This window comes from Uloborus diversus, chromosome 2, assembly GCF_026930045.1.
Source record: "Uloborus diversus isolate 005 chromosome 2, Udiv.v.3.1, whole genome shotgun sequence".
Classification (NCBI taxonomy): Eukaryota; Metazoa; Arthropoda; class Arachnida; order Araneae; family Uloboridae; genus Uloborus; species Uloborus diversus.
The window spans coordinates 121,857,803-121,867,398 of NC_072732.1; positions in this window are offsets into that span (position 1 = coordinate 121,857,803).

Genomic DNA, 9,596 nt, shown 5'->3' on the forward strand with positions numbered 1-9,596 from the left:
ATTAATGTACTTCGAAAAAATCCAAATTTAAGAGTCAGTCTATTAAAGCATACAAAAATCCAAATGCTGATCCAGAGATCATTGCTAAAGCTGGAGAACACTTCCTTCTTGACTTATACGGTTACAGTGAAGTGAAATTGAAAAAAGCAAGAAAAAAATGACTTTAAACGCCTACAGATATGAATACTTTGTAAAATCCGCATATAAAAGTAAACTTAATATTTTGTCGCTATCTCCAACAGAAGCAGCAGCAAGACAACATTCTTTTCGATCCTATCACCAGCTTTAGCAGTGGTGAGGGAATGAAAAAAACCCAGAGCTGTGTGTGTGTGTGTAGGGGTGGAATAGAAATAAGAATTAGTTAATTTCTCTGTTATGACGCTTGAACCCAGCTCCACAATCCTTACAAATACTTATTTCTTGCAAATGCAAAAAAGGATGTCAAAAAGCCTGTGGATGCAGAAAAACCGGGTTAAAATGCTCCGTTATGTGTACTAATTGTACAGGTGGCAATTGTGAGAATTCGCAAAGTTTATCACATGATGGCAGTGAAGAGGAAGAAACGGAGACGGTTTTCGAGCAAACGAATGATGCAACAGAAAACGAAGAAGCTCATGATGAATTTGACGATCCCATGCAGATGATACCGAAGAAATTGCATGACATCTTAACAGGGGGGATACATGATTTCATTTTAAGCGGGGTCATGCTCAAGAACGTAGTCTTACGTACAAAAAATTTCTTCTACGAACAACACCTGCACCCCCTTGTAAAAACTCTTCAAATATACAAACAAAATCATTGAAATAATAGAAGCTCTTCAAATATGCTTACAAAAATCATTGAAATCATTGATAAAAATCATTTTAAAAGTTTTCAATTAAAATAATTTTTCATTTTTAGAATGTAAGCATAAAATATTCAGAAATGACAACTCAGTTTTCGGAAATTTCGGATCACAAAACCCCTGGTTGATTAAATATTTGTATAGTATTAGACACATATCCATCTTAGATTATAAATTTGTATGACACTCGACACATCCATCCTGTATGCAGAAAAACAACATCCCTTAAAATAATAGTAAAACAACGCTTAAAATAAAAGTAAAACATGCGGCGAAAATCTAATTAAAAAAATTAAACGTTCTATAATTATAATTCGGACTTGATAAATTACTGACTGACTGATTAATTCCAATTGTGCATATTGGAGGTTGACGAAGACGTCGCAGTCTCAGAGTCTGATACAGGAATTCCAGATATGTCTCCATGGGGGGGGGGGGGGTCATCAGTTTTTTCAACAGTCCAAAAAAAAGAGACTATACTGCTTTGTCACCCGAGCGCTTCAGTGTTTTTGTAATAGGTCAGGGGTTCTCAAAATGGGTGCCGCGAGGGGTGCTGCAAGCTGTGCATATTTTCAATATGCGTGTATAATTGAAAGGGTGCCGTGAAAAAGTTGTAATTCGTCAAAGAATGCCGTGAGTTGGAATAAATTGGGAATCCCTGTTATATGTAGTTTTTTTTCTAACAAACACGTTTTTTCTTTCTTTTTTTTTATTTTTATTTTTGACAGGGTTTCCGTCAAATACGGTGGGCTAGTTTACGAGACCCCTCGTATAATGAGGTTTTGCTCTAACACGACACTTGAATTTAACATTTCTTGCACGATACTAAATCCAAAACACTGATTTAAACTAATTAACTATTTACAGCACATTTAAAAATAAACTCAGCACGGCTAAAAACGAAACTATCTAAAAATTACAACTGAAAGAAATTATAATCTACAGAGACTTTACATAAAATAAAACATTTACACACTCAAAGGTTTTATCAATTGAAGCGATGCCTGCAGCTTTGGATACAGTTTTAACCATACAACAAATTTAATCAACTATCGTTGATTAAATTTGTTGCAAAAAAAAAAATCGATCGGGTGTCAGACATTTCTTTTTTGCTTTTCATTATACTGGCTCCTGAACACAGCGCCGCAGACAAACTGTCTCAAGAAAAGCTATTTTACTGTCTACATATTTTAAATACATCTATTATAAATGACAGTTAATACCCCCCCCCCAAAAAAAAAAATATATATAATTCGAAAACTATTTACTGCTCCTTATTATGCGGTTTTGGTCCGACTTTTCTTTTCTTCTTTTTTTCAAGCAGTCATGTTCACTACTTTATGCAACGAACCTCAAAACAGATTACTAAGTATTGTCGCTGATTTTGATGGGGGTGGGGGATCTTGAACCCCCATGATCCCCCCTCCTTGTATGCACTTTTTACGGTTTCGATCAATTTTTTTATTTTTTCGAGAAAACATTCAAATACTGTTGCGGGTTGCGGGGGTAGGGGACCCCATGAACCCCCCCCCCCCCTTGTATCCGCCACTACGACGCAATCGATACTGAAAACGATGAACCGATGTAACTTCTGGTCCATCAAAAACATCTACGCGAAAATGCTGTTAAATAACACCTTTCGGCGCTCGTACGCCTAAATTATTTATTTTGCAAAAAGAAAAAATGTTATGATATAAATTGTAGGAAATTTTTTTCTTGTTTAATTTTGTATGTAAATTAATATATATAATGCATAAATTAATGTTGTATATGATTTTTTTGGTGCAAAATAAGTCAGAAAGGAGATATCGTCAAAATACCGCTTTTAGACGCCATTTTTTCAATATGGCCGCGCGAGCGGCAAAGATACTAGGTGGCAAAGTGGAAATTCGAAAAGAGCACATCAAATCTATAAAATGTCCAATTTTCAAAACTCTCGGAAAACTTTCCAGGTAACCCAATTTTTTTCGACCAAATGACTGGACTACAAGGAGTTCTTTAAAATCAGTCTAAAGACGAAATTTATTCGACAATGAATGATGATGAATGATTAATTGAGAGAGCGTTTCTCGGGTGTTACGTTGGGAGCACTCTCATGGTTTTTCGAAAGTGCAGTCCTAAATGCTCATGTAAAGGCCATCTTTAATGACGAAAGAGCAAGTGATAGAGTTTAAGAACGTTTTCTCGGATTTTTATTTATTTATTTATTATTATTATTATTTTTTTTTTTTTTTTCAAATCCGAAGTTTTAAAAACTCATTTCCAGGCCAACTTTGGGGACGTAAAAAAAAGGATTTGGAGTTCTCCACTCTACCCTCAGATTGGCTACGTCCCTATCTTCCTTTTAAATTTTAATTATTGATAAACATGTTGTGCTCTTTCTTCCAACTTTCCTTTGCCAAACACGATTATTTGCTTGGATTTCCCATAATAAAATTCTCAATTTCCAGCCTAAAATTTTTGTTTTCTTGAAATACAACGTCTGCGGCCCCAGAAAAAGAACTTTTAACATTTTGATCGGATGTAGTAATTTTCTGTGATACCTTAGGTCTTATTTATTCCACTTCATTTTATTTTAAATGTGTCTCCTGCATCTCTTAATCAAGCTTTGATTTATTTACGATTTTTGCGTCCAAACATTTAGAACTTCTGGTGTAAGTATTCATCAGTCATCACAATACTTTGAATCTCTCTTAGCATTAAACTCCCCCCCCCCCTCTCTGTTTCAAATATATTTTGGCGACCGATGCATTTTTCTCCACTTAGAAACGATTTTCAGGACAACATTTTTCATAAAAAAAATTACATATGGAATGTTTCGGCGACCCCTTGAAGCCATCCTATTTATTTATCTATTTTTTTTAACTGAAGAACCATGAAGCAAGGTTTTGTATAACCAGGTCCGCCGAGACACAAGGCGTGCAAGTTTTGTTGCCGGTCCTCCCTCCCAATATGCTAATTTTATTTTATGCAAAATACTTTAATTTGAGCCGGGCCCATAGTTTCCGACTTGACTGACATACCCACTATGCGGCCTAGTGAATAGTGCACTGAATACTTTTGTTTTTTGCATTAAAAAATGTTTGAAGCGCACATTTCCACGGTCCTTATTTGATAATCATTATAAAAAAGAATCCTGGATGTTCCTAAATTGTACTTTAAGATTACATTTTCCATTCCAATTTTACAAAAAAATACTTTTTGTCACTATTATTTCAATTGTTCATTTAAATTTACTATTTTTATTTTTTAAAACAACGAAGAGTTTCCCCTTTTCTTCGTTTGTTGCATCGCTAAAAGGAAATCGGCGGCCCCACTTCTGAAAAACTGGAGGGGTGTAGCACCCCCCCCCCTTGGCGTCGGCCCTGCTACGTTATTTTATTATACTGTTAATTGTAAAATTATTCACTTCCAATCCAATCTGATAAGTTAGATTTAATATTATGAAGTATACTCTAAGAACATATTCTGTTGAAAATTTCATGTCCTCTGATGGGAATTTTCTCGAAACCAAAAAGTTCTATTTGTTGTCGTTAACCTTCTACAATTACTGTAGTTTTTCTTAACGAGCAGAATGAAATATTTTCGTTTGGAATTCCATTCCGCATGTTGTAGAATCTGTACTAAGTTCATCAGGGGCAACCTTTGCCAAAGATACATCTACTTTTTAAAAGTTTACTACAGCCATATCGTCAAAGGACTAGTTTTTTCCCAATTTTTAAATAATATCCTCTTGTCCCGGCGGTCATTTCCATTCAAATGTTGGAGTAAATGCCATAATTGTTATTCATTTGTATAAAATTAATAAATAAGCCACTGCAAAGTACGTCCAATAGAAATTTCAATTTTCCTTATGACTCCACTTTAAAACCTGTATTGACAACTGTTAGCACTTAATTAAAAGCGTGTTACTTAGAAATATCAATAATTTTCTTTCAAAAAGTTAATATGCGTATTTTAATGTTATGAGAGCTACCAGACATAGGAGTTTCTAGGATACTTTGATTTAAGTTATGAGAGTAAAACAACTTGGTTTTCATTTGTCTTTCTAGCTTTATTTTTTCATTCTTTAATTTGAATTAAAATATTGCTCCTTCGACCATCAAAGTACAGCATTTTCCTATAAAAAGTGTTATTCCTCATTTTTCTTTTCCAGTCAGTGGGTATTTTTCTTCTTTTCCTTCTTATTTTGCCAAGACCGACTTCTTTGGAGGAATCTTCTTTGGCAATAATTCAGATACAAATGTGACGACCAGCAACAGGCAACCAGACGACCGAACCAGCAACCGGGCCCAGCTTGGCTGCTCCTAGGTCAGATAGTTCCTAATGAAGATTATTGCCTCTCTTAAAGCTATCTACCCCCTTACTCATTAAAGCCACTTCCAGTAAACTATTCCAAGTGCCCAAAACCCTACTAAATCATTAATTTTTCCTAATTTCCTAAGTAGTCTGAGATTTGAATAGCTTAAAACAATGACCCCTTGTCCAGCTTTCCATGCAAAAATTTAAAACCCATTGCATCTTTCATATTGGTAAATTTGAGCAACTGAATCATGTCCCATCTGGCTCTCCTTTGCTTCAGGCAATGCATATTAAAGCTTTTAAGTCTGACATCATTATCTAAACATTGAAGTCCTCTTACTAGCCTAGAAGCCATTCTTTGCGCCCTTTGCAATGAAAAAATACCCTTTCTTCGGGTAAGGAGACTGAAACTGAACAGCATACTAATTACTAAAGACGATATCTTGCAAAACTCATATCTTTTAAAGCAGCATTTGTGGAGGCTACATTTGGAAGCTTAATTCTCATTTACAATGCTGAAGAAAAACCTTGACTTATAATTGTGTTTCTTACTTTCAAGTTGTTTATATATAAAAAGCTAAATCAAAGGGTCTTCATTTATATTTGAAGTGATAATTTAAATGGTTTGAATTGAAATAACTCCAACTAAATGAATACTTTAAATGAGAGAGACAACCAACTAGAACGAAGAACGCAGTGGATACCAGTGAACGCAATAAGAAAGTGCGTGTTAGAGCATGTGCGATTAGCGCGCTTGATGCGCGTTTGAAAGCAATTTCGCAATCACCTAGGTAATTCAACTAACTATATATTAAGTATATATTTATCAAGAGTTTCATTTCAAACACTCAAAGTTCCAAATGAGAGGTAATTATATTTTATCATTCCATTTTCGACAGTTTGGTGAAAAATCAGGCTCATTACTTAAAATTCAAAGTCAAATAGGCAGCTAAAGATATTATTTGATTTAGCTGAAATTTTGTATGATAAATAGGCTTGGTAAGAAGCAACTTTTCCGCATACACTGTTAAAACTACAGGATGCACTTGGCACCTTTCAGGGGAGAAACGCTTGTTCACCAGTAGCACCCAATACGGAGCCGAAATGGCACCTCTAAATAGGGTGAAAAACAGGCACCTTTTAAAAAAAAGACAGCCAGAGTGAAAAAAAGGAACCTTCGGAGAGAGAAATGGCACCCATACTACAGATCCTCCCGCCCCTTCCCCGTATTGTGTGCGTTTTTCAATACAGTTGTGTATTTTTATTTATTTATTTATTTATTTTAAAGTTTTGTTTTGATTCATGATATTCTACGTTTTGGACATTTTTCACATTGAATTCGGTACTGGAAATGATTAAAACATGTAATTACAGCATTTGATCATATTTCAGAGTTTTCAACATAGTTAGGAAGTGCTCATTGCTTTAATTCATCTGATCATGCTCTAACTCAGTGTTTCTCAACCTCTTTTGACCCACGGGCGCGGTAAAAGCAAATGAAAAACTTTGCGGGCCAGTGAAATCTTTATCGTTTTCTTAAAAATTCATAAAATAAATACTAATATTAAAAATAATAACTCTGGGGCCGTTAAAAACATGTAATGTTAAAAGTTAATTAAACAATAAATATCTACCCCTTTACTTGGTATCCAAGATCTGTCACAAATACGTTATTTTAAAGACGAGTAATTAGTTGAATAATGTGAGAAATTATACATTTACTAAAACATGACGCATTCCGAAAATGAAGCATAACTGTACTTATGGATTATTTACATGAAGAGCCAAAATATTCAGGGATATTACAGTTACGGAAAAACAAAATCGTTTCATAAACGTTAATCAAGATTAACAAAATAAAATGCACATGAAGTTTTTCTACGCTTAAAAAACCAAAAGAAATTTCTAATGCTATCGAGACATTAATCGCTAACAGGAAATGATTCTAACACTTGAATGAAAAAGCAAAAAAAAAAAAAGAGCTAGACTGAGAGAGATTTTTTTTTCGCTAGCTTTCTGTTATAATAATCTACGAAGCACAAGAATCATTTTTATTAAGGTTCTCACTTGTTGATTATTAATAACCATATTGCCGGTGTTTTTTTTTTTTTTTTTTTTGGTGAATAATAAAAGCTGCTTATCGAGTACTCAAGAAAATAATGAGATATTTTTAGTAGCGTTTTGAATGATGGAAATTTCACGAAAGTAACGGTAAACTGAAACTAAAAGACAGTAACGGTAACTGAAAAGCAATAAATGCACTTTTAAAAACTTTTAACTATGTTTGAAAGCCCTAAAAGCTACAAAGTGATCAAAAGCTGTACTTACTTGTAATTTCGGATAATTAATCCTAGAAAAGTTGTGTTTTAATCCAATAGTGTACTTCATTCAATGTGAAAAACACATAAACGCAATCATCATTTGTCCGCCATATTGAGGTGGTTGAATGTATGTCTAAGACAAAAGCGCATGCTCAATAAGTCTTTCTGCGATTGCATGCTGTTTCGGCTCCTCTGCTCTATTTCCTGGCCTGCGTTGCACCTTCAGGCACCATGCTTTCACCTTAGAGGGAATATATTCACTCGTCTGGAACCCCTGGTTATAACAGTGTATAGGCTTTGCATATTTCTCAATTTCGTTTTTTTCACTCCGTGATTACTGCGTTTTTAAGACTTGTTTGAATTTAGGAAAATTTCCAAGGAGTATCGATGGATCTAAACACGCCTTCCATCCTTCCTTTGACGTCACTAAGGATATTCTTCCATTAAAGCAATAAATTGCACATAAAAGTTTCGTATTAAACGTATCTTATGTTTTATGTGTTCACATTTCCTTTTTTATGTAAAAAAACCTTGATATATAACTTGAGGGAAGCTGGGCAACTGCAGCAGTTTCAATGCTTACAAGTTTTAATCGACTTACCGAATTTGCCCCACACACATTCGTTTCATCTTTTAATTTAAGCGCTTTTCCTTGGCTGTGTGCTTAGCAGGCCTTTCATTTCAAAGGTTTCTAGGGGGAGGAGGGTAATGGTACATACTCAATAAATATAGGGAGAAAGCAACAAAATACAAGAACTAATGAAATGTTCAATATGTTCATGAAATCCGGGGGAGGGGAGATAATGAGCTCCCCCTGATTCCTTAAATGAAGGCCCTGGGGGGCTTAGCCCCCCTAGAGACAAAATTCTAACTCCCCCCATGCTTCAACCATATAATTATAGTCATTTCATGTACAGTGCTTCATTTTAGTACATATAAGAACACTAGCTGTACCCGCACGGCAATGCCCGTGCTAAGAATTTGAAGAATTTCAGTTGAATGCATGAAAATCCCCCCCTTCTCGCACACACCATAAAAAATAGTAAAAATTCCTTTGTAAAACTTAAAATATTTCTCTAAAGAAATAGAAAGCATTAGATTACATTAACAGCTGCTTTAAAATGTCGAAGAATCCACGAACGCCATTGTTTATCGCTTATCTCGCCAAGCAACCATGCTACCGAAACCCAGCCGATTAGCGAGAGAAGCGAACTCTAAGCAATTAGTGATCCGATCTTTTTGACTAAAACTTTTAAACAAAAAGCCCGTTTTCTCCCCTTTCCTTTGAAGAAAAGAACGTAATTAAAAAACACATTATAATCTGGAACAAATGGAAAATCCTGTGCCACGTGGAAAAAAGAACTTAACTCAAGTACGCTACGCAATTCACATAAAATGTTCATTCGCTCCACCTAGAAATAAAGAAATGTTTTAAATAAAATCCTCATGGCAAATACAAAAGGAAAATACTGCTCCCCCGTAGAAAAAATGAATTTAACTCAGATACTCAACGAAATTCATGCAGAAGCCATAAAAGTACGTATTTATTTTGATGTAAGGAACGCGCACGTCAGAATAGCTCACAGATGGCAGGATTTTTTTTTCCAACTTACTTGACACTTATCGTTACAAATTTTGAACAATTCATACACTATCTTTACAAATTTTGCCAATGAGTTATTCTGATGTATAAGCTATTGTCAAGTTTCATAAAAATTCATTTAATAGTTTTCACGTGAAAGAGTAACAAACATCCCTACATACAAACAATCACACTTATTATAGTATAGTAAGCTACATAAAGTAAAATTATTCATTCAGAACTGAACCGAAAACAGGTATTAAAAGCAGAACGAAAACCGGAACTGAATTGATATGTTTTTTTTTAGTTAAACTAAAACCAAATGAGAAATGTTGCTAAATAAATTTGTTTGTTGTGCTGAAAAGTATACTTTTATTCATCTTGGAACAGCTGAAGTCCAGTCAGAAACTATTGTTTTGGAGACGCAACTTCGCAAGCGGAAATGAAGCAAATGTCAAAATCGAAAATCAAAGAAATAATGTTGCCATAAATATGGGATAAACTCATATGTGCCGTATAAGGATCACTGAAACTGAATATGGTC